General features: G+C 41.2%; 1 long non-coding RNA gene across 3 annotated transcripts in view; it reads left to right on the top strand.

Annotated features, from left to right (window-relative positions):
• The window catches only part of LOC115288964, a 73,272-nt gene that overhangs the window by 46,646 nt on the left and 1,298 nt on the right, over nucleotides 1-25,328 (top strand). For 2 of the 3 annotated variants that reach the window (XR_003907302.1, XR_003907301.1), the window contains exons 2-3: nucleotides 21,096-21,298; nucleotides 21,794-21,911. This is a non-coding gene — a long non-coding RNA (uncharacterized LOC115288964). The remainder of the gene's footprint in view (nucleotides 1-21,095; nucleotides 21,299-21,793; nucleotides 21,912-25,328) is intronic. The other variant, XR_003907303.1, reaches the window with a different exon arrangement.

Here is a 25,328-nt window from a genome sequence, read left to right as displayed (position 1 = left end):
ATATATATATATATATATATATATATATATATATATATATATATATATATACACCTATTACTGGAGGTCTGTCCTATCGTCTACTGACATCCGTTTTCCCTTTTATTTCTCTAAAATAGCCTTCCCTTCTTTTCTGAATGACCTCCTTTTCCTGATTTGCACTAGTCAGGGCTGTGCTGGCCTGGCCTGACCCTTTTGGCCACCCTTCTTGGGTCTTCTCTTTCAATTCACGATCCAGTCACGCCTGGGGATGGTGCCAATCTACCTGGAACCTTCTTGGCAGACTTCAGACTTGCCAGCAGCTGTGATGACACCACCTCTGTCCTGCCCACCCCTCACATTAGCCAACTGGGTAAAAGCACTTCGAGATTTGAATGCAGATGGGCCAGGCAGGAGGCTGCTCTAAGGTTAGAGCACAAGTCCCAGAGCTGAAATTGGAATTGTGAGAGGGCCACAGAGCCACTTCACAAAGGAGTATGCTAGAACAAAATGAACACTGGATGAAGCTTGGTATCTAAAGAGTGGGAATTTCACACGGGCAGACTTATCACTGCTTTGGCATTATGGCAAAGTATAATACCCGAAATAGCCTGACTCCTTTCAAATTCCTCCTGGCATCTGCCCACAGCACCCACACTCAGGAAATGGTGGGTGGGGTCTGTTTTCACCCACTGCAGCGAACCAGAACAATTTCACTCACTTTATAAAAGAAAATATACGGGAGATGAACGCATCGCAGGCAAGGGCAAAGTACTCATGGAATGATTTCATTCTCTTTGGCTTTCCCTTCTGTGACGGGGGCCATGCTGTGGACGCAGGTCCACAGGTTAGAGGTTTCTGGCCTTCACTCATGTGAATCACCCCATCAGCTATTGGCTCAATTCCCTAACCTGGTGTCTGGAAGCCAGCACATCCCAGAGCCACCATGGGCTTGCTCATCTGGACCTGTTTTTTTCCTCTACAGCACCGCCCTGAGCAGCTCACAGCTGCTCTGTGAAATGGGCTGAGCAGGACAAGACCCACTCTACTATGAGGTTCTATTAGGCCAAGGAGCTGTGTCAGTCTTGCTAAACTGAGTTAATGCCCATCATCCACAGACCTTTCTAGTATCACCTTCTCTGGACATCTCTGGGCATGTGATCTCTTGGGCAGCTGCCACCACACAGTAGGTATGTTCCAGGAAAGTTATGTGTGAGGGGGATGTTCTACATTTCACCTTGTGCTGAAAACAAATAATTGTCTTAGGAGTGGTACGAGTTTTTTCATGACTATCTTAATTTGTGGCTCACCTGTGCAAATTTTCATCAACTTTCCAGAAACACACACAATCATGTATATACTGACTCTCAGTTGTCTACTGCTGTGTAAAAAACCAATCAGAGTTACCGGCTTAAATAACCATGTTAATTATTTCTCATGATTCATCGGGTTGACTGGGCCTACCATCAGACAGCTGGGACATCCAGGATGATTTTTCACTCACATGACTGGTGCCTTGCTACAGTCATCTGGAAGGCTGGACCCTCTCGTTCAATCCACATGGTCTTTCCATGTGTGGCTAGCTAGAGCTGCATTACAGCATGGCAGCTGGCTCCAAGAGTGAGCATACCAAGAGGATAAGTCCTACTCTGCAAGCAAAGATCAAACCTCTGCTTGCACCCCTCTTACTAATGACCATTTGCCCCAAATCGTCATATAGCCAAGCCCAGAGACACTGTCAACAACACTGGAAGGCAGGGCTCCTTGGGAGCTACAAATGTTTAACAGTCTACCAGACCAATAATTCCACAAATGCAATTCACTTAGGGATAACTGAGTCTGACACACATTAAACGCCATAAGCAAATTGTGGTATTTGCTTTTCTCAGACAGGAAACTGGAGCAGACATAGAGCCATTCAGAAAAAGAGGAAGAGTGGCCAGTTTTCCTTAAGAAGCAAATTCTCATTAATGCCAGAGGAAGTTGGAGCACTATTTTGGTCTGGTTCTTTTTGCCATTTTCATTTTACTAACTTTTAAAGAGAATGTTTTATTTTTAATTTTTAATGTTTATTTTTGAGAGAGAGAAAGCAAGCACAAGCGGAGGAGGGGCAGAGAGAGAGGGAGACACAGAATCCAAAGCAGCTTCCAGACTCTGAGCTGTCAGCACAGAGCCTGACACTGGCGGAGCTTAAACTCGCAAAGCGTGAGATCATGATCTGAGCTGAAGTTGGACACTTAACCAGCTGAGCCACCCAGGCGCCCCTAAAGATAGTATTTTAATTGAAAAAAAATAATAGTGCACATCATGGTTCATTGTTTACATTTTTCAGATCCTTAGATTTGATTGATAATGACTAATTACATCACCACTGGTCCAAAGTCTTCACTCATGCTTTCCCTCTTGAGCAACCAGAATACTGCATTTGTTGGCAAATTCCCCAAACCTGCAAATATGTCTTTCCTCAGAGAAATCATTGCCATCCGATGCTGATCTCACCTACAAGACACAAAACACCCAGTGGGCTCAAACGTTCCCTCCCTTGGACATGAGTATTCATGATGTCTAGTAGCCAGCACTTTAGAAGCCCAAATCAAGTGGAGGATTTTATTGTTTTGTTTTGTTTTTAAGTAGAACTCATCCACTGTTCTGGAGTCCTGCAGATACAAAGTTTGAATTTTCAAACCTCAAAAAGCAAATTCACGGACAGTTATTTTGAATGACAATAATAGACAAGAATTCAAGATATGCGGTAGCATTAAATAGCACAAGAATAGCAAGGTGGAGCAGAAGTGATTTTTTAAAATGTTTTCTTACAGAAAATTTGAAACATTTATATAAGTAGCCAGAATAGTAAAATGAACTCTCTGCTGTCCACAATTCAGCTTCAGTAATTATCCATTTATAGCCAGTCTTAGTTCATTTTCACCTCTACCCACTGCCCCCACTCACTGCCAGGTAATTTTGATGCATATCCCAGACATCATATTCTTACATGTAAATATTTCAGTGAATCTAAAAATAATGATGCTGAGTGAAAGGAACTTCATAATGCTTTATAATTCTATTTTTGAAAAATTTCTAGAATGTGCAAATGAATCTAAATTGACAGAAATTAAATCAGTGATTGGGGCCATTGTGGGAGAGACTGAAAGGGGAACCACAAAAGAACATCAGACATTTGGGGGGTAATAGGTTCATTATCTTGATTGTGGTGATCGTTTTGCAGGTGGATATGTAGGTCACAACTCACCAAATTACACAGTTTAAATATGCAGCTTATGGTACATTAATTATCTGTATGTCTCCTTTAACCACACATTAAGTTTGAAGATTGGTTTAAAAACAGTGAGTGTTTTCAAAATTGAATTAGGTGTTCAAATATTTTTTTTTAATTCTTTTTGTTTCTATTGACACAAATTTTTAAGGATATGCACTGCTTCAGCTATGACTCACCGGTTGTGTTACATAGTGTTTCCAATTGTTATTTACTAAAATTTCTGCAATTTCTCTTTTGATCTAAGAGACATTTAGGAAAGAGTTGTTTATCTTTTTAAAAATTATAGACAGAAGAATCTCTTTCTGTTTCTCTATTCTGTTATCAGTGTCTAGGTTAACCATTTTATGATCAGAGGATTTCGCCTGCACTATTTCTACTTTTGGGGATTCATTGAGATGTTCATTATGGTCTATCAGGAGGTCAGTTTTCATGTGTGTTCCTTTGATCCTTGAAAAGAAGGTAATTTCTCCATTTTCAGTATATATATTTTGACATATTAATCAGATCAACTTTCTTAATTCTTACTTCTTTTTGTTTTTTGACATTAATCTTAAAAAGAATGAATAGAGTTGAAGTTTCCGCTAAGAGTGTTACTATTTCTCCTTATATCTGCTCTAATTTCTTCCTTGTGAATATTGCTGCCATGTGATTTTATGCATAAATATTCCTCATTATATCTTCATTGTGCAATGTATTCTCTAGCATTATAGCATCGCCTTCTTTGTTTCATTTAATGGTTTTTGTCCTGAATTTCCTATTCTTTGAAAGTAAACTGACACATTTGTTTTCTTTTTTTTATTAAAAAAGTTTTTATTTTTTATTTTTGAGAGACAGAGAGAGACAACATGAGCAGGGGAGGGTCAGAGAGAGAGGGAGACACAGATTCCAAAGCAGGCTCCAGGCTCTGAGCTGTCAGCACAGAGCCCAGTTCAGGGCTCGAACCCATGAACCATGAGATCATGACCTGAGCCAAAGCCAGACGCATAACCGATTAAGCCACCCAGGTGCCCCTACATTTGTTTTCTTTAGGTTGTGCTTGCCTGGTATACCTTGTCCATCCTTTTTATTGTCAACCTTTATTATTAAATGCCTGAGATAAGTTGCTTTCAAACAGCAAAACATTTGGTTGTGCTTTATGATATAATGGGAAAATCATTTCTTTTATTAGCTGAGTGAATCCTATTTATATTTAAAAAAATTTTAATGATGTTTACTCATTTATTGAGAGAGAGAGAGAGCATAAGTTGGGGAGGGGCAGAGAGAGAAAGACACAGAATCTGAAGCAGGCTCTAGGCTCTGGGCTGTCAGCAGAGAGCCTGATGTGGGATTCAAACCCACAAACCACATGATCATGACCTGAGCCAAAGTTGGACACTTAAGTGACTGAGGCACCCAGGTGCCCCCTCCCATTTATATTTTTTGAGTTTGATCTTAGATCTGTCACATTACAGATAGGTTGTGACTTACAATGTTTATACTTAGTGATTTTTTTTATGTTAAGATGTTGTAAAAGTGATACACATTCAGTAGAAACCATACTTCAAAATCTGAATTTGAATCTTGTCTGAGCTAGTGATGTGTGGCCCGATCCTCTCTCAATGCTGGGCAGTCACTGAGCCACAGATCTGGGTCAGCATTACAATCACAAGGTCAACAAACAACACACTTACAACACTCTGTACCCATAATACCATGTACTTTCAGTGTAGGATTCTATAAATCACATGAGTTATTCAACACTTTCTTTTTTTTAAATGTTTTTAATGTTTTTAACTTATTTTTGAGAGATAGAGAGAGACAGTGCGAGCAGAGGAGGGTCAGAAAGAGACGGAGATACAGAATTTGAAGCAAGCTCCAGGCTCTGAGCTAGCTGTCAGCACAGAGCCTGACACAGGGCTCGAACCCGCAAACCATGAGATCATGACCTGAGCCAAAGCCGGACGCTTAACCGACTGAGCCACCCAGGTGCCCCAACACTTTCTTATAAAATAGGTTTTGTGAGAGATGATTTTTTCCCAAATCTAGGCTAATATAGGTGTTCTTAGCACATTTAAGTTAGGCTGGGCTAAGGTGTGATGTTTGGGAGGGTAGGTGCCTTGAATGCATTTTCAACTTTCAATATTTTCAATTTATAATGGGTCTATTGGGACATAGCCCTATAGTAAGTCAAAGAGGATCTGTACTTTTAGTAGTTTTTAATTAAATAGCAGTTCTTTTACATACAGTGTAATGTTAGTTTCAGGTGTACAATATAGTGATTCATTACTTCCATTCATCATTCATCACAAGTGAACTGCTTATTCCCATTTACCTGTTTAATCCATCCCCTTTCCTCCCTCTGGTAACCATCACTTTGTTCTCTATGGTTAAGTGTCTGTTTCATGGTTGGCCTCTCTCTCTCTCTCTCTCTCCCTCTTTCTCTCTTTCCCATTTGCTCATTTGCTTTGTTTCTTGAATTCCACATATTAGTGAAATCATATGGTATTTGTCTTTCTCTGGCTTATTTTGCTTAGCATTATATTCTCTAGCTTCATCCATGTTGTTGCAAATGGAAAGATTTCATTCTTTTTTTATGGCTGAGTAATGTTCCATTGATATATACCACATCTTCTTTATCCATTCATCAGCTAATGAATGCTTGGGCTGTTTCCATAAGTTAGCTATTGTAGGTAATAACACTTCTATAAACATCAGGGTGCATGTGTGCCTTTGAATTAGTATTTTTTGTATTCTTTGGGTAAATACCTAGTGGTGCAATTGCTGGACCATAGGATAGTTCTATTTTTAACTTTTTGAGGAAACTCCATACTGTTTTTCAAAGTGGCTGCACCATTTTGCCTTCCTATCAACTGTGCAAGAGAGTTCCACTTTCTCCATATCCTGGCCAACACCTGTTGTTTTTTGTGTTGTTGATTTTAGCCATTTTGACAGGTGTGAGGTGGTATCCCACTACAGTTTTGATTGTATTTCTCTGATGATGAATGGTATTATGCATCTTTTCATGTGTCTATTGGTCACTGGTATGTCTCATTTGGAAAAATGTCTATTCATGTTTTCTGCCCATTTTTATTTGGATTATTTGTTCTATAGGGTGTTGAGTTTTATCAGTTCTTGATACGTTTTAGATGCTAACCTTTTATCAGATATGCAATTTGAAAATCTCATCTCCTATTCCAGAGGTTGCCTTTTAGTTTTGTTGATTGTTTCCTTCACTGTGCAGAGTTTTTTATTTTGAGGTAGTCCTAGTAGTTTATTTTTTATTTTGTTTCCCTTGTCTCAGGAGACTTATCTAGAAAGTATTTGCTATAGCTGATGTCAAAGAAGTATTCTGTCTTCTTTTCTAGGAATTTTATGGTTTCAGGTCTCACATTTAAGTCTTTAATCCATTTTGAATTTATTTTTGTGTATGGTGTAAGACAGTGGTCCAGTTTCATTCTTCTGCATGTAGTTTTCCCAGCGCCGTTTGTTAAAGAGACATTCTTTTGCCCATTGCATATTCTTTCCTGCTTTATTGGAGATTAATTGACCATATGATTGTGGGTTCATTTCTGGGTTTTCTATTCTGTTCCATTGATCGATGTGTCCATTTATATCATACTGTATAAATGTACTGTGCCAGTACTGAACTGTTTTGATCACTAGAGCTTTGTAATATAACCTGAAGTCTGGAATTGTGATACCTCCACCTTTGGTTTTTTTTTCAAGATTCTTTTGGCTGCTCAGGGTCTTTTGTTGTTCCATACGAATATTAGGACTGTTTGTTCCAGCTCTGAGATAAATGCTGTTGATACTTTGATAGGAATTACATTAAATGTGTAGATTGCTTTGGGTAGTATAGACATTTTACCAATATTTGTTGAAAGATTTGTATTTTGTTCTCTGAATGCAGTGTTTTAAAAAAATGTTTAATGTTTACTTTTGAGAGAGAGAGAGAGAGAGAGAGAGAGAGAGAGAGAGAGAGAGAGAGAGGCATAGGGAGACACAGAATCTGAGGCAGGTTCTGAACTGTCAGCACAGAGCTCAAACCTATGGACTGCGAGGTCATAACCTGAACAGGAGTTGGATACTTAACTGACTGAACCATCCAGGCATCCCTCTGAATACAGAGTTTTAAACCTCTCAATATTGGGTCTGTTTGTTTTGTTTTCTTGGGTGGACGGCACAGAATGAAAAATAGAGGAGAAAGGAAGAGGGAAAGGGAGGAGAGGAGAAAAGTTTTCAAGAGAAAGGAAGAGAAGAAGAACCGTTTCTGATACTTAAGAGGAATTGTATTATTGTTTTAATAATTACCTTTACAATTGTTATACAAAATCCTCAGTCATCTGCTTTTTAAATCATTTTAAACAATAATAAAATTCACATATATGTTCTTCCTTTTATTCTACCTCTCCTCCACGCCCTACTTTTGTCAAAAATATTGTTTACTTTTTGCTTTGAACTCTTAGAAATGTATATCTACTCTTTGACTCTTTAAATTCTTTCCCCTGTGTCCCTGATTCTATAGATAAGAGCATCAGTGAGCTTCCTGCCATCTTTACCCTTTCCCATTCCAGTATTTGCCAGTTGTGTTATTTCTACATTGTCAGAGCATAAGACACTTAACATTCTATTTTGTTACTCCAATCCCTACTTCACATTTACTTTTAGATCCAAACCTAAATATAATCAAGGCTTACAGTCACACTCTTGGCTAAAGTCTCTGCAGTTAAGTCTCAGTTGGATGAAGTTCATTTTCTGGTTGTTTCCTCAAGAAAGGTTCGTGGAAACAATACTTTCTGAGTTCCCGCATATTTAAATGGTTCGCAATAGGCGTTATAATTGTCGAACAGCTTGGATGATATAAACTTCTTGGTTTGCACTTTCCTTAAATAAAATATCTTCTAAGTGTTTCTCCATTCTCTTCTAATGTTAGACGCTGTTGGGTGAAGTCTGAGTTCAATCTCTTTTTTTTTTTTCTTTTTGTAAGTAACTTAATTTTTTAATGCCCAAAGTATACTCTCTTTAAGTCAATAAGTGGACCACGCCACGTCTTATACAGTGACTGTCCTGGAGCACGTTTCTCTGGGTGGTGGGAACATCCAATAAGTAGATTCAAGTCTCGTTTCATTTTAGGAAATGCTTTGGATTATATTTTAAAATACTTGTTACTTTCTATTGTCTGATTTTTTCTGGGACCCCAGTTTTGCATATGTTGGCTCTCTTTTTACTTTCTGCTAACACTGTCATTTCCCCATCAATCATTTTTTTAATATAACACAATTTATCTTTTTTAACATATGCAATTATTTTCCATCATTTACAATACAGTGGTTACAATGACACTCCAAACAGAAAAGCAAAGTAAAAAATCAAAACCCCAACTTCTATTTCATGTAATTAGACTTATACAGAAATTAGAAGGTTAAGTAACAACTAGTTAATCACCTAATTTCACAGCTATCTGAAGTGGCAATCATTATATAGCAGCTTATCTATGATACATTCAAGATAAATGATACAATTATTACTTGCCCATAGGCTAAAACACAGCCTGCTTAATACCTTTCCTTAAATTCCACCTCTATACTACAATATACTTGAGGTCCATGCAAAAAAGTAGCTACCTTTTATATAGGAAATGGATGATTAAGTCTTTGGCGCTGTAAAAGCAACTTCATTTAAACATAACCACCACCACCACCAAAAAAAAAAGAAGAGAAAAAAAAAAAAACAAGTAAAGAAAATAATAAGGGAAAAACCCAAGACACACTTCCTAGGGGAAAAAAAACCAGCATGTAATTTCTGTCCCTGACGGAATGTATTAAATAAGCAAACACCACCAACAAGCAAAACAAGTACTACAATGTAGAAATATTAAAAAAAAGAAAACCCTCTCACATGCATAAATGAAAGATTGCACACAAAGAACTCACATCTTTTCAAGCTTCAATAGTAAATATTCTGCTACTATGTATTAAATACTGCATGGTTTGCCCAAGCTAAGATGAAACCACATCATGAATCAATAAACATTTTGCATTTTCTTTCATTATCTACTCAAAGTCATTCTTACTGCACCTGTAAACATTTCATTAAATCCAATTATACAGCAAACACTCCCAAAATAACTTAGATTGTATTGCGGATTCAGTTAACAGTATATAAAATGCTGTGTTGTGACAGGTATCAACTATCCATTAGATACTGAATGAATTTTTCTTAAGCACTACTAACTGCTTGTTTTTCTTGAAGTTAGATCATTCTGAAAATTTCCTGTTAGACCTATGAGTGCAAACATATGGTATCTGTCCTTCTCTGCCTGACTTATTTCGCTTAGCATGACACTCTCGAGGTCCATCCACTTTTCTGCAAATGGCCAGATTTCATTCTTTCTCATTGCCATGTAGTACTCCATTGTGTATATATACCACATCTTCTTGATCCACTCATCAGGTGAACCCATCAATCATTTTAAACTCCTATGTCTATTTCATTTAGTTCACAATTCGTATTTCTACCAGTGGCTTCCTGAACAGCATTTGGTGCAGCAACTTTCTTCCTTTTATTCTCCATCTGATTTTATCTTCGCTTGTGTGATGTTGGCTTTATTTTTTTCCTATCTTTTCTGAGTCTTCTAGTCTTATCGCATAACCACTCATTGCCTTGTCATCTTGTATTTGAGTTCTTACATTTGTGCTCTGTGGTTTCCCTCTAGAGATCAAATTGTTTTACTAAGGTGTTTTTGGTTGTGCTTTGTTTCTAATTCATGGAGGAATGTCTGATCACAATTTCACCTCTTCCAGGCCATATTTTTCTGGTGTGTGCTCTTCTGTTGACATGATTTGCTGCTCTTTGTGTCTGTGAGTGTGCTTGCATCAAAGCTATTCTATTTTCTTTTTCATTACTTATAGAGCAGAGTGTATGGAGTGGACTTTACTAAATAAAGTTCCCTGCAGGAGGCTTGAAGTAGGGGTAGGGCAAGAGCAGCCTTCTGGAATTCTTGATCCCAAAGGACCTCTCTTTCTCTGTTTCCACAGAGATGGACTGCTTCCCAAAATTACTGTGTGGTTCTTTGTAGAGCTCTGCCTCCTCAGCTTCTCTGAATCAAATTGAGTCCAGAGGGGCTTCCGCTGCCGGTGCTAGACCCTCTAGTTCCTTCACCAGCCAGTTTAACAAGGGGCAGATGAGCAACTCACTTTCAGGAAGTGTAGTTTTGTTTGCACTTTCTAAGCCCTGGCTGCCACTGGCTCCTAGACACTCCTGCACCTTTTCCTGTGAGATTTCTGCTCCTGATAGCCCCTACACATGTTTTGGAATCTATATATCAAATGAAACTCTTTGAAGCTGTGAATGATTTCCATAAGGAGAAGGAAGCACCACGGCCATGCTCACTTCCAAGTCTGATAATTCGGGAGAGTCAATACTAAGCTTCTATGTGCTCCTTCAAAAGGTATTCAGTGGATGCAATTTGAGGCATGATGGAGGTATATTCTTCTTTCATTAGCTTCCATGCCTCTCTCTAGCCAAGCAGGTAATGTGATAGAAAGTACCTGTGTCATCTAAAAGCATTCTATGTCAAATAAGGGGAAAACACACACACACATACACACACACACACACACGCACGCACGCACAAATACACACTGTGTGAGCCAAGTGAGCCAAATAGAACATACCTGCAGGTCCCTGGGGCCCCATCTCCATTCTAGATCATCTCTAGGGTCCTTGTCTGGCACCTTGTGGTAAGGGTCCCCACTATGACTGCCTATTATCTTGGTGACTTTTCCACCCCTCCACCAATCCCTAAGGCTGTTCTTGATGCTGAATTCATCTGTATCACCATGTGTTTATGGAGGAGGCTTGGTTTTTTTGCCTATATTCTACAACCCCACTTTTGGCCCTGTTGCAATCTGATCTCTTTGCCTTTAACAGGTACCTTCCTACCATGCAAGGCCTTAACACAACACAGCTCTGTGGAGGCTGAAATTTTCCTGGGCTCATGCAATACACAAGGGACTCTAGTTGATTCAGAATTAGATTTTGATCCCCACAACCTCCCAATTCTCATGCCTGCACACAGAGTGTGGCAACAGCTGGCAGGGGGGGGACAGCCCTGTGTGAAGAGGTGAGCAGAAAGGAAAAGACAGGAGTGCCATCATGAGTGAGCAACTTGGATGGGCCTAAAGGGCAGCTGAAGATAGGCCCGGGAGGGGAGACCTATGCCCCAGCATGTCACCTGGGGCTCTGCGGAGATTTCTGGGCTGCTGTGAAACTCCCAACTGCTCTGGAACAGAGTTGAAATGTTGTTGGAGAGCAGCCTTGGCAGGGGTAGGGGCCAAGTATTCTGGACACTTACCAGAAATAAACAGACTGCAGTGAAATAGATCAAGAATCCTTTCCAATTAGGACAGTTGTGTGGGTTTAAAAAAAAATTTTTTTTTTTCTGAAGTAAGAAAGGGAACAAAATGCAAAAATCTGTTCTTTTCTTCCAAAAGACTTTAAGTAGCAAATAAGCAAGGTGTCAGGACTGGGAAAGCCTTCTGTCTAGGCTCTGAGTAAATGAACTTGCTTTTTGGTAAAGAGCTTGAGTTAAAATTAAACAGATACATATGCATAGCTTGCAATAGAATGATCCTGCATGCATCGCCTTAAAAAGAAATCTGAACATTTTTCTGAGTAGGGCAAGCAAAGAGAATCAGGCAACAGTCCCTCCTCCAGAAATCCATAAACAGCCCCTCTCCATCTACAGCAGAGGAAATTCGTCAGAGCAGCCCACCAAATGTCCTCGTGATCTGAAAATAGATGGTACAGGTCTCTTTCTGGGTACTTCAGGACAAGGGCACTTAGGGCATTCCCAGTGACAAGGCAACATCCATATTAAGGACTGCCACACCCACCTCCATAACTGCCCCCATCCACAGTGCAGTCCTCAAAGCCTGCAGAAATATCTTCAGTCCCTACACCAATTATCTACGTTGGCCCGTTTTATGTACATTTGAATCCAGTTTCAGATTCCAATTTAGATTCTGTAATCTCAAGACCTAGAATAGTGCTTGGCTCGGGTTGGTGCTCAGTATATATCTGGAGGCTGGATGAATCTCATGCCTTGCTATTGCTTCCAGTCTTTAACTTCCTTCCGTCTCCTAATTTCAACTATAATTGACTCTTTGAGAAGCTGACCCCAAAAGGTCAGATTTGTTCCCATGTAGTTTCCATATATATTCCCCCCCCCCCCCAGTTTCTCACCCATCAGAAGGCTGTCAACAGCCTTATGGAGGACTAGTCGGAGCAACTGGATAACCCTCCCAACTCTTCCCTCTACTGGAAAAACAACTACGTCAGGTTTACTCTCGGGACATTGGCAGATATTAGAAACAGCCTGAACCGTGTAGATTTAGTTAGGAAGATAAGTCACTTTTACAGTGAACTCATCATAGAGGCCAAGCAGTGTAGAAAGTGCTGTAAGGGGAGACTGTCTGCATCTAACCTCTGGTAAGTCATTGAGAGTGGACCACACCATGTGTTTTTTACTTTCACACAGTCACTTTCTTATGACCCTCAAATTCTTATTCATTGCTTCTGCAAATAGACCATGCATGTCACTGTAGGCACTGTAGGGTTTGAATTGACTAAGCCCCAGGAAAGGAGGTGCTGTGTGCTGTCACACACAGAGGTAAGGAAGAAGGGAGGGTCCCCAGGACCATTGGTATGGAACACAGCTTCATTGTCCCTAGGCATTGCTGTTGAATTGGATTTTTCCCCAGAATGTAGCAATACAGTAAGTCCCCAAAGAAACCTGCTGCCCTAAGATCATATGGTTGACACGAGGACCCTCAGTGGCATATGTGTATCTTCTGTCCTTCAGCAGCCCCATCCCTGCTGCCACATCCACCACCACTACCACCTTCAGCCTAACAGCCGCATTATTTGTGCATCTGGCATTTTTGCTGCTGGAAACACCCACCAGGAAGCACAGCTGGGGGATATCTGCCCTCCCTGCTCTCACTTTCTTGGAAGCAGTTTGACTCATTTACACTTTCCTTCTGTGCTCCAGCAATCACTTTTCCTTCCCCTGACAACATCCTCATCACCTCCTTGCTACTTGTTCAGAAGTAGTTCATGGGATGGATTTCCACTGAAACCTGTGGTATATAATGTGAAACTCTGTAGGTACAGGGAGTTGCTTCCCAACTAGTGTGGAAAACCAGAGATGAACATTTTATTGCTGGAGCCACTACAGTCTCCAGGGCATCATCTTGGAAAGCAGTGTTAACACTTGTCGCCAGAATAGTGTTTGGGAGCTGGGTGAGATGCTGTCAGATAACAGAAAACTATGATATAGAAATACTATATAGAATAAGACTACTGGTCCTGCCCCCTAGTTCCCAGCACAAAGCTCCCCAAACACTTGTAAATTCCTACATGATAGGAACACTAGGAGCAATTTTTGTTCTATTGAGATGACTCTGAACTTTGGGTGAGCTCCTAGATGGAGGCTGGTCACCAGAAAGATCAAATTATGATTAGAAGGCTTGGACTTTGCATCTCTACCCCAACCTTTCAGAGAAGGGACGGTGTCTAGAAAAGGAGTTAATATGGATCATGCCTATATGAGGAAGCCTCTGTAAAACTGCAATAGTAGGAGGTTCAGAGAGCATCCAGGTGGATGAACACATCCACACCAAGAGGGTGACACACCTATTTCCATGGGGACATTAACTCCTGCACTCGGGACACTTCCCGACCTGACCCTGTGGATCACTCTATCTGATTCTATCTGGTTGTACACCTATATCCTTTATTCTATCCTTTAATAAGTGAGTAAATATAAGTGTTTTCCCTGAGCTCTGTGAGCTCTTCTAGCAAATTAACTGAACCTGAGGAGTGTCCATGGGAAGCCCTAATTTGTAGCCATATTGGACAGAAGTTGTAGATAACCTGGGGACTGCTTACAATTGGCATCTGAAGTGTGGTGGGAGCAGTCTTAAGGGACTGAGCTCTTAACCTCTGGGATGTGATGCAATCTCCAGATAAATGGTGTCAGAATTATGTCTGTTACGTTGGCGTGCAGGAAAACCCCCGCAAATCTGGTGTCAGTATTGTGAGTGTTCTGTGTGAGTAGTAAAGGAGACACACTGGAGGGAGAAACATAGGAGGTGGAGGACTGGGTTTTTCCCTACTTAGGAGACTAAACTGAGTTTTTCCTTTACAGACGCAGTTGTCATTTGCATGATGTATTCATTTCAGAGAGATCTGCCAGTAATGTTCAGAGGACTTGATTAATTTTGGCCAAGTTTGGTATTTACTTTAAGTTCCATTAAATCTCCTACCTTGAAATAAATGTTCTTAGTTAGGCATCTGCAGAAGGGATTTTTAATGGATTTTCAGTGCATTTCAGGGATATTATTAAGGCAAGAGCTGTGGTTCACAGAAACCACATACTATATATGAACCAGTTATTTCCATTATTAAGATCCCACTCAGTGTCCTCATTCGGAGACCACTCAGACTTTACTGTGAAGGAGATACAGGGTACTGTTGAGTCCTCTAAGACAGAGGGTCTAAACTTTGATTACCCAGGCCGCTTCTAGTGAATGTACATCTCACAGTGTTTTCACCTCACCCTCAAATCCTGAAAGGTCCCCAGCTGAAAATCTCTGTATCATTTGCTTATTTCCTGGCCCCCAAAAAACTTCTGTTGAACTTTTGCTGTTTGCACTGCAAAAAGCAAATAGCCTTATTTCACTTTTTAATACCAAGTGCTTCTGTAATGTTGAATATGCTTTTTTGTTACCACGCGTGGGTCCGTAAGTGTCTTTGATTGGAAGTGAAATATATGAGTAGACCCCACCTTCTAGAGAATCATTGTTCTAAGAAATAATGTCCTGAGAGTAAAGTGCTTAGTGTTTTTACTGTTGGTTGTGCAGACACGTAAGCCTCAAGTACCTCCACTTTCTACAGGGAGAAAAGAGGTTGAGGAGGTAGTAGGGTTGCACGTGGGAAAGTAGCCACGACAGCTCCATCCAGAATTGCCTGGAACAATCGAGTTGGGAAAATTATCAGCAAATTAGATACATGAGAACAGGAGTGAGTTACACATGGCCAGTGGCCACTGCGGCCTGCCCCACTGCTTCCTCCTGCCTGGGTTTCAATTTCAGAAAATATGCCCAGATGTTAATGTATTAGTAGCAACCTTTTCATTGTCCATGTTGTCATTGACCATTTGCAGGAACCAGCTGTTGATGCATCACTAGCTACCTCAAAACTCAGTGGCTTAAAACAATATCTATTTTCTATTACTCACAGTTGAACTAGCCATGCCTTTTCTTTTCCGATCCTTTGAAGTTGTGGGACCTTGCTGACCTTGAAGGGACTGCTCCTCCCAGGGTCAGCTATTTCCTAGACAGAGTGAGTGACTCACCTAGGATCACACCTTTCATATGCAAACTAACTACTCCAGAGCTCACACCTTAACCTCCTCCTTTGTCTCTCTGGCTTTCTCACTTGGGCCTCCTCTTGGAAAACCGCCATTTAACAAAGAGCAATCCCCAGATTGCTTTGACTTGGTGTGATTCTTCAGAACCCTGGAAAAGATGCTGATGGTCTCCGCTGAAGGAAGAGAGAAGTAAGAAATTACATGACTTTTAAGATAAACTAAGTCTTTAACTTTGACACCCAGGACATACACCAAGCTAGGAATTTGCGAGGGTACAGTCCCCACTCTCACCACTCTCAGACGCAGCAAAATGCCATTAGGACAACAAGGATGCACCCTGTGCCAGTCTGTTCAGAATTTTCAGTACCAGCATCCAGGTACACTTCAGACTGATGAAGAGAATAATCCTCATCAGTTTGTCCTTGGCCCTATGTGTGGGTTGTTCCTCAGGACTCTAGTCACTTCAGATGGCCTGTCAGGTTCTCAAGAAAACAGAACCACTAAGATGTGTGTGTGTGTGTGTGTGTGTGTGTGTGTGTGTGTGTGTGTGTGTGTGTATTATTATCTCTCTATAGATGGTGGATGGATGGAGGATGGGCAGGTAGGTGGGTAGGTAGGTAGATGGGTAGATAGGGGGAGAGACAGAGATTTAAAAGATTGGCTTACACAATTGTGGGAGCTGGCAAGTCCAAATTCTGCAGGGCATATTGGCTGCCTGGAGACCTAATGAAGAGCTGATGTTGCAGTTTAATTCTGAAGGCAGTCAGTTGGCTGAATTTCCTCTTCCTGGAGGACCTCCAGGACATCCAGGACTGGATGAGGTCCACACCCATTATGGAAGGTAATCTGCTTTACTCAAAGTTTACTGATGTGAATGTTAATCTCATCTAAAAATGCCTTTACAGCAACATTTAATCTCGTGTTTGTCCAAAAAATGGGTACTGTGGCCTAGCTAAGTTGACACATTAAATTAACTGTCACAGCTGGGCAGAGAAGTATCCAGAGATGGGGAGGGGGGATCTGTGTTTACAAACAGGCTTGTTGCTGAGCTGGACTTGATGGGAGGAAGACAGGACAGTGGTGCAGCCAAGTACTCTTGCTTCTGGCCTCTGGCAGAGTCAGGGTCAAGAGCCGGTGTGGCCTCCTGGGGAGAGCCCTAATTCCTTCCAACTACATTTGAGCAAACTGGGTTCTTGCTGCAGGTATGAGAGGAGGTGGCCCTCCTGACAGCTGTTTCACTCCATGAAGCATACCCTGCCCCAAACACCACCTGTGTGTACCACACACCCCATCCTCCCAATAACATTGCCAGCACACAGGCGAACACACCCTGACTCCCAAAGGGACCCACAAGGGACCTTGGGAGTGAGCAGGGCTCTGGATTGGTCTGAACTGATGCACTTTAATAGTTGTGCATTCAGCTAACCTGATCCCTAGGGCCCTGGTCCTAGGAGTGTGACAGAAGAACTGGGGCAAATCCAACAGGCAATTCAAGCACTTTGAAACCATGGGAAATATTAAAGTACCACGTGAAATAGAAAAGTGGCATCTTTGTTCTTCTCTAATAAGCTTCCATAGCAAAGACTCAAAGGGATTTGGGGAACCGTGGAGGAGACAGAGGTTTGTCTGGTGGGTTTGTTGCCCACCAGTTTGGGGAGAGGAAAAGGGGGAGAAGGTGAGGAGGGAGGAAGAGCTACAGAAGAGGAGGGAAGAGAAGGGTGATGACCCACAGCAGCAGTAAATTTTAGTTCTGGTCTTGAGAAGAAAGGAGAGAGAATGCGCTGGAGATGCATCATTCAGAGCCCTAGTGATCAGGCAGTGTGAAGGTGGCCACTTACCTGGAGCCACTGCAGAGGTGCTAGACTGTCATTATCTGGGTGTTCCTGATGAAAGTGGTATATTTTTCACTTTGATTATCTGAATAACTTGCTTGAGTAGCTCTAACCTGAGGTAAAATGTGATTGGAAAAGAGAGAAAACTAAAAACCCAAAGCAGGAATTCTCGAGAGCCAGGCTAGCCCGAGGCAACACTGGGAGTTGGCGGCTTATCTCAGGCATCTGTCTATCTCTGTCCTTCCCTAGGCCCCTGTGCTCAGAGGCCCTGTCTGCAGCTGACCTTCCACTGGGTGCCCCGCACCCCCTCATTGACCTGCTGTGAGCAGGGGTCGCTCACGTATTATTCCACTGAACTCCCCTCGCCATGATTTTGCAAGGTGATGATATCTAATAGTCTTTGTGCTTTCACCATGTGTCTGCACGCTCTTGAGGGCTTAAAAGCTATCATCTCATTTAGGAATTAAGAGTCCCACTCTACAGGCCTGGGGATGGGACATGCAAGCTAGTGATTCAAACCTCCCTCTACCTCAAAGGCCCATGTTAGTTAGTTCCTTTCCCGCTGTTTCTGGCAAAATACTGAGTTCTTTAAGCCCAGAGGACCTTAGTGTTCACCTGGTCTACCCCCTTCATTATACATGAGAAAACTGAGGCCCAAGGAAGCTCTATAAGCTATGTAAGATTGCACTACTGTTGGTGGCCAGGCCAGGATTAGAACTCAGATGACCTCACTCCTAGGTTCACTATGAGTTCTCCTTGCAGAGAAGAGCTGATCCATTCACATTGTGTTGTTAGTGACTGATAATAGCTTAATCCTGTCATCCTGGAGTAACTCAAGTTTTACTGAGAAAGGAAACTGTCAACCACTAGCCAAGGAGGGTATAAGAGGGTGACAAAATTAGGAATTAAAGGAAAACATTCTTGGTTCTTCTTAGTTCTTACCACATAGGCTGTCGGCTCAGCTATTTACTTAATAGGCTTGAAGTGCATAATAATTCATGCACCATACCACCTTAGGGTCTGACTGGAATAATACACTCTTACAGTCCTTGATGTGGAAGAGGACTTGGAGACCATCTTATTTTGGAATGGCAAGCATAGCACTCAACCATGCGTCTCCTTCCCACACCTCTGCAAGCAGGCTGATCACTTCCAGATCCTTTGCTTCTCTTTTCTCTATCCCCATCACTGCTAAGAAGGGACTAGTTCTGAATCCTTTTCAACCAAGACCTCTACCAATTGACTACAGTCAATTAAGGCATTGATAATCAAAGTGTGATCTGTGGAACAGCAGCAGTGACATCACCCTGGAGCTTGTTAGTGATGCAGAGCATCAGCCTTACTTCAGAGCTACCAAATCAGGATCTGCATTTTTACTAGTTTCAAGGTGATCCACGTGCACCCTGAGCTTTGAGAAGCACTGGGTTTCTTCCCCTGCTAAAACACAGAGAATTTGCTAAGAGTGGTGGCACAAATACTCATTAGAAGTAGAAGTGTAAGGGGTGGAAAGGCCATGCAACTGAAACCAGACCCTCAGGGTTGACCCTCGTCACTGACTATGTGACTTGGAGTAACTCACATAAACGAGGCCTTTAGACTGAACACTCTATGGCTGAGTTTGTGCCTAACTCACCTCTATAACCCTGGTACCTAGAATGTTTAGGAGCTCAGTAAATGTGACGAGAACTACCAGTGGGCTTCAATTTCCTCCCCCACAACTGACGGTGTACTTAAGAATGGTTTCCATCCACCACCTCCATGTGTCCAGAACACACTGACTCATGTCTTGGCTTAACTAATACAAGCAAGTGGGTTAGCAGAGAGCTAGCAGGAAGGGCAAGTTTCTGTCCAGGAAAACTTCTTGTGAGCACAGACTCTGGCCTGGGAAGCTGTGGGTTGAGGACACTGGCCTTTCTACTTCTCAGCCCCAGAAACCTTGATCAGGCCCAGCCAGCTTCCTGTGACCTTCTCCATCCTGCTCCAAGCTTACATACCTTCCCTCAGCTTCTCCACCACACCCTGGACTCCCTGGCTTCTTCCTTCATCTCCCCAAACCTGGGTATGTTCAAGGTAGTCACCTCAATACTTAACTTCTCGGCCACCCATTTCTTCAGGCACAAGAACACCTTTTTTTGGAGTTCACCACAGGCAAATTGAAATGGGGGTTAACAACACTGATGGGATTCCCATAATGCCTACCAACACCTGTAACCTCCAACTTTCCCTTTGCACACCTCGCCTCCCACCTCTTTCCAGACTAAAGAAGCCATCTTCCCAGAATAGCCTTCTTATGCTCAGATGAGTGCTATTGTTATAGTGCTCAGCTCACTGCCCCTCATCTGGAGCTCCACTGGGAAGGTTGGGGTCTTTGAAAATCTGCCTCTCAAGGGGAGCCAACAGAAGACAAAAAAAAGGAAAGAAGCATAAAAGAGACAAAGGGTACCTTTGCTATTTGAGGGTCTTTACTTTAGCTTGATCATCTGACATCTCCTGACATCTCCACAGCACCTCCTATACTCTCTGAGAAACCACCACTGGGTCTCCTCCATGGGTCTAGGATTCAGCCTCACCATCCCACCAAGATAAGTTCTCTGTAATGTTTTGGTAAAATAAGGCTGCTGGCTTCCTGGGATTCTCATGCAAACCAGTCACATTAACTTGCTAGAAGGGCATTTTACCTTATGCATGAGGTAGGTGCATAAACCACTATTTGAAAAGTGTTGTAAGGTCATTGGAAAAAATGAGATGTATAAGAATAGGCACTGCAAATACATGCTTGCAAAGATATCCCCCAGGTAACCTGTTAAATTCAAAATGTATAGCAAATAAAGCAACCAATCAGAACAGATTCCTGGTCATAAACTTGCAGGACTGGGAAGGCTGCCTTGAAGGCTGGGTTCCCATCAGCTCTGCTTAGAACCCTTAGATGTGATTTACATGGTAATTATCTCACTTGCCAGTTCTAAAATCAGCATTTCCAAAGGTCCCTGAGTGTGAAATGACCAAGAATTCTGAGCTGACAGAAAGCATGTGGTTACAAGGTTGATCCAAAGACCTGTCTCTAGGACAATATTCTCTCATTGGCAGTCCAGGGAGTTGGACTGTTTCAGTGTGGCTGGATGGCTTACTGAGATATTTATTCAGTTTTACTACTGTTAGTGCCAATCGAGTTAATTTTCTCCTTTGACCCCCTTTTTGGAAAAACAGCCAGCCTTTTAAATCCTGGAGGTATGTGATATCCTTGGCAAAGGAGAGAAGGATCTAGACTTTGATTTCTAAATTCTAGTTGCAGAGAGCTGTGAGGCTCATTATCTGAAAAGGGAAAGTTTCCAATAAATGAGGGACAGAGGGCACAGGATTGGGGGTGTGGTACTACATAGGGAGTTGGGGGTGGGGATGGGGGGAGGGCAGGTGGTCCTCATGTGCTGGAGAGGCCCAATTATTTAGAGTGTCCATGAGGAAATGGAGTGCCAGGGAGGCTGGACTCTGGGGTCTTGTGACTCATCATGTTATGCATGACCAGCAATGTCAGCATCACCTGGGAGCTCATCAGAAATGCAGACACGCTGAATTCAAATTTGTCTTTTAGCAGGATCGCTGAGTGATGTGTGTGCACATTAGAGCTTGAGAAGTACTTCTCTGGGATCTGCTGCTGGGGAACCTCAGCAGGGATGCCCAGACAAACTCAGCACAAAGGAAGAGAGCAGGTTTGCCGTACTGGAACACTCCCCCTGGCCTTGGACAAGAGTCTTTAGGAACAGTCATATGCCTTTCCCCAATTTTCTGGATGTTGTAAGTGCTAATGTTTCCAAACAACCCAAGGGAGGGTGAGTGCCTCCAAAACACAACTGAGATGGAATTTTCTCCCATCCCTAAAGGTGATGGATTGAAGCAGAGTTGGTGAATGTACAAACGTAAGGAAATCCAATGTGTCTTTCACCTGAGTGCTGTGGAGGAAGTTTATGTCCTTTACCTGCTTAAATGGATTTCCTGACAAGCTGTGTTTGAAATACCTACTCCCAATCACCACTATACTCTATGTATTTTAATTCTTATTATTGAAAATTCACCAAAATACGTAGAAGTAGTCAGTTTTTGCTGTAAAAAACTCAAAATCTTAGTGGCTTACAACAGATGTTTCTTTTCCCTGCTCATGGACCTCAGGCTCCCTGTGGCTCTGCAGGAATTAGTTGGACTTGACCCCAAGCCACAGTTTGAGCTTACTTGTCCCACGTGTCTCTTCATTGCAGTATGAACAGCTCCCTAACACACATTACTCTGTTGCAGATGGCAGATGGCAGGAGCAAAGCATCCAAGCCAAACCAAGCAGGCATTTAAAGCCTCTGCTTAGCATCACATTTGCTCACCTTTCATTGTTTGAAGCAAGTCACATGGCCAAGTCCAGGTAGGCGAGGAAGTATTTTTCTACCTACTTTATTAAGAAGCAATGCAAGGGCACATGGCAAAAGAAGCCAGGGGGGAGAAATGGGAACAGAAATCCAATTTTGCAAAATACATTAGCCCATTTTCCTGCCTTGGTAAACCTAATGAACCCGTGTAAGGCTGTCTGTGATGCTGAATGCTCTGATCAGCCAGGGTCTCTCCACGACCAAGAATGTAAGCAGGTAGAGAGATGGCTGCTTCTCCATAAAATGCTGAGGCTGTTATTTCAAATATACCCTGCTCATTTCTTATGAACCTGATCTGAAGGCAGGGGGAAAAAAAGTTAACTTAAGGAACAATTTGCGTGGTCTGGTTAGTCAAGATTTTAATAATTGAATACAAATTAACTGTATAAATTCAGTACATGGTTTTTTTCATAGAAAAGCTTCAAAGAAATACTATATGGTATAGTGATAACAACAAGGATGGTGACAGAATTTATTGAATGCTTGGTATATACCAGACATACTTAAATCCTCAACCAATCCTATGAATTACAAATAAAGAAATGGAGGCTTAATTGCTAATTAAGCAGCTAAGTGTCAGGCAACCAGCCAGAAACATGAAACATTCTTGAACTGAACATCTCTTAGCCTTGTTTTTGTCTAAGAAATGAATATAAACCCCACCCTGATATTACTACTAATAAAGATAATGTCTATAGCAGCCAGGTATATTGTACATTTTCTATAAATAATACCTACTTTAATACCTACTGTAAAGGAGCACAGCTTCTTGATTTGTAACAGGAAGGCAATCCCCGAGGCCTTTCCTCACTGTAGGAAGTGAGCTTAACTACTCTGATAATCAACTCCAGATAACCAGCAGATAACCAAATTATTCATTGCTTCCAAGCTTCTCTAAATTACTAAATGAGGACTTGGAAACATTGTTAAGGCAAGGCTGAAGATTTTTTAGGAGAGAAGTATTGTGCTCTCATCTCTTTCCTGTGGTAGGAGGGGGAGGTTCCAAACAGAGGGTGGAGGAAGAACTGAAAATAGGTGGTTGATCTTCTATCAATCTTCTCCTGGGAGCTAGCTAATGGGAGGCTGGAGAGTGGAGGCCTGACAGCAGCAAAAAGCCCACATACCAGAGAAAACAACCATCACCTTATGTTTGACATCTAGACTAAAGCTGTTCCTGTTGCAAATGCATTTTACAATCCCTAAAGATGTGTAAAATCCAAAGACTATAAAAGAATGATATTAGCAAATTGAGAAATTGTAAAAATCAATATAACATGCCTCCTTGTGGAATGTGTTTAAAAAGAATCAACCACAGACCCCAGAATCATTGAAAGTATAATAAAGAAATACTGTGAACTAATCCACATACATAAGTTCAACAACTGAGTTGGAATAGGCCAATCCTTTGAAAGACACAAAGAATCTTAACTCACCCAAGACGAAACAGTTACCTGAGTATTCCTGTAACTATAAAACCAATTAAATGTGTAGCTTAAAACTTTCTACAAAAGAAATCTCCTGGCCACGATAGATTCACTGGCAAATTCTACCAAACATATAATAAAATAAAATATATGCAATCTCTTCCAAAATACAGAAAAGGAAGGAAAATGTCCCAACTAGTTTTATGAGGTCAGTACTTTGATATGAAAATCAGACAAAGAGTACAGAAGATTGAAACTATAGATATATATATCTCTCATGGATTTAGATGCAGAAATACTCAGTCAAATATTAGTAAATCGGATCTAGTAATGTAAAAAGGAATCATATACCATGACCAAGTGGGATTTATCCTAGATATAAAAGGTGGTTTATCATTCAGAAAAACCATTTAAATGTATCTACTTATATCAATAAATTAAAATAAATCTATGATTCTGTAAATTGAAATAGAAAAAAAGCATTTGACAAACTCCAAAACCAACTCATGATAAAAACTCTCAGCAGGTGAAGAATAGAAGGGAATCACTTCAACTGCTAAAAAACATCAGCAAAACTTTCAGGTAACATCATACTTAATGGGGAAAGACTGAATGCCTTACCCCTAAAATTGGGAACATGGTAAGGCAACAATATCTGCTTTCACCACACTTATTCAACTTACTACCGGAAGTTCTAGGCTCTTCAGTAAGATAAGAAATAAAATAAATAGCATACATATTAGAAAGGAAGACAGAAAACTTTCCCTATTCACAGATCATATGATTGTCTACATAGAAAAATCTCAAGTAATCTACCAAAAATTCCTATAAATAGTAAGTGAGTGCATTAGTTTACTAGGGCTGCCATAACAAAATACCATGGACTGGGTGGCTTAAACAACAGAAGTTTATTTTCTCAAAGTTCTGGAGGCTAGAAGTCCAAAATCAAAATTCTGAGAAAGTTGATTTCTGGTAAGGCCTCCCTTCTTTGGCTTGCAGACTGTCTGTTTCACTGTGTCCTCACATGGCCTTTCCTCTGTGTGTATGTTTCTGTGTGCCTTTCTCTTCCTCTTCTTGTAAGGATACCATTCTTACTGCATTAGGGCTCTACTCTTATGACCTCATTTAACCTTAATTACTGCCTAAAACACCGTGTCTCCAAATACAGTCACACGAGGGCTTAGGGCTTCAACATAGGAATTTTGAAGGGAAAGAATTCAGTCCATAACATTGAGTTTAGTCACATTCTAGGATACAAGGTCAAAACACAAAAATCTGTCCTATTTCTAAATACTAGTAGTGAAGAATTGAAAACAAAAAAAGGTACCACATAGAAGAATTCCCCTCAAAAGGCAAAATGTCAGTATAATTCTTTTTTTGTTTTTATTTTTGAGAGACAGAGAGAGACAGCACAAGCAGGGGAGGGTCAGAGAGAGAGAGAGAGAGAGAGAGAGAGATACAGAATCTGAAGCAGGCTCCAGGCTCCGAGCTAGATGTCCCCACAGAGCCTGATGTGGGGCTCAAACCCACAAACTGTGAGATCATGACCTGAGCTGAAGCTGGACACTTAACCGACTAAGCCACCAAGGCACCCCTGTCAGTATAATTCTAACTACATATACATAGAATCTATGTACTGAAACTCTGAAATGCTGATGAAATAAATCAAAGAAGACCTAAATATATGTAGAGTCATACCATGTTCATGGATTGGAAGATTCAACATAGGAAAAATGTCAATTTTCCCCCAAATTGACCTATGGTTTGATTAGATGTAATTTCAATCAAAATCCTAGCAGAATTTCTATAAATATTTGATAAGCTGATTTTAAGTTAATATGAAAGGCAAAGAAACTAGAAAAATTAAAGAATATTGACCTCAGAAGAATCCCACTATTCAATTTTAAGACTTGTTTTAAAATAATCAGGACTGTGTGGTATTGGCAGAGAGACAGTACCAAGACCTGGTGAGGATTCAGCAGTATGAAA

The sequence above is a fragment of the Suricata suricatta genome, chromosome 4 (genome assembly GCF_006229205.1).
Source record: "Suricata suricatta isolate VVHF042 chromosome 4, meerkat_22Aug2017_6uvM2_HiC, whole genome shotgun sequence".
In the NCBI taxonomy this organism is placed as follows: domain Eukaryota; kingdom Metazoa; phylum Chordata; class Mammalia; order Carnivora; family Herpestidae; genus Suricata; species Suricata suricatta.
This window is presented reverse-complemented; position numbering and strand designations above follow the sequence as displayed.